Genomic DNA, 1,213 nt, shown 5'->3' on the forward strand with positions numbered 1-1,213 from the left:
AACACCACCAGGCTGGCCACACGTGTCCAGCCGCCGCTCCAGCCCCATCAGCCGTGAGTCCGGTCACCAGGGCTCTGAGTGTCTGCTCCAGGGAGCTGCGGTTCACCCTCTCACCCGGGAGGCCGGGCCAAGAGAGCAGGGCCCCGGGCTGGACACATAGGGGAAAACGCATCCCCACAGGACAGCTTGTGCGAGCAGATTCAGCTACCAGATTCTAGAGGCCCGGGACCACCCTGTGGCCCGTGAAACCCAGGAGCCACGAGGGTCTTGCAACGTGATTCCTGTCCGTTGGACTGTAAAGTTTGTGTAGGGAATCTTGGAAACAGTGGTAACAAGGCTGAATTGGAACGAGCTTTAGGCTATTATGGACCACTCTGAAGTGTGTGGGGTGCTAAAAACCCTCCCGGCTTCGCTCTCGTTGAATGTGAAGATCCCCGAGATGCAGCCGATGCTGTCCGAGAACTAGATGGGAGAACACTATGTGGCTGCCGAGTAAGAGTGGACCTGTCGAATGGGGAAAAGAGAAGTCGAAATCGTGACCGCCTCCTTCTTGGGGTCGTCGCCCTCGAGATGATTATGGGAGGAGGAGTCCTCCACCTCCCACACATCTCCAAGATGGAGAGCCTTCTCCGTCAGCCAGAGCAGGTCCCTTTCTAGATATAGGAGAAGAGAGAGATCCCTGTCCCAAGAGAGAAATCACAAGCCGTCCCGATCTTTCTCTAGGTCTCCTAGCCGATCTAGGTCAGATGAAAGGAAATAGAAGACCACTTTGCAAGAGGAGTGGTGTACAGGCAATAACTTCATTTGGCAGGAGTATGTACAGAAAATTCAAGTTTTGTTTGAGACTTCCGAAGCTTGGTGCACTTTTTAAATGTTTTAGTTGTTCACATTTGTTTGTCTCTTGGGACAGTGACACATAAAGGTGTCATTCTCTATGGTTTGAAATGGGTCCTGGGAGGCATGTAATATGAAGAATTGTTACCTTACAATGTTCCCTTAAGCAAAATTGAACTTGCTTTGAATTTTTGGTCTTGCCTAGACTGATAATAAAACTCTAACTCCTGCCCACCTAAAGTGTGATGTTTACTATTATGGAAACAACACTGGCAAACATTGAAAAGACTTTCTGTAGCTGGGATATGGTATGCAGCTGTAGTTAAGCAAGCAGTCTTTAAAAGGTGCTGTGAACCCAAGCCAGCAGGTAAAAATGAAA

General features: G+C 49.6%; 1 pseudogene across 1 annotated transcript; it reads left to right on the top strand.

Moving 5' to 3' along the window:
- The first annotated feature begins 273 nt into the window (after window positions 1–273).
- Window positions 274–760, top strand: LOC309622012 (serine/arginine-rich splicing factor 3 pseudogene; annotated as a pseudogene). Its single transcript has one exon. The product of its transcript is annotated as a serine/arginine-rich splicing factor 3 pseudogene (transcript).
- The last annotated feature ends 453 nt before the right edge of the window (window positions 761–1,213 follow it).

Source organism: Balaenoptera borealis (genome assembly GCF_965194805.1).
Source record: "Balaenoptera borealis genome assembly, contig: HAP1_SCAFFOLD_1381, whole genome shotgun sequence".
Taxonomy (NCBI): domain Eukaryota; kingdom Metazoa; phylum Chordata; class Mammalia; order Artiodactyla; family Balaenopteridae; genus Balaenoptera; species Balaenoptera borealis.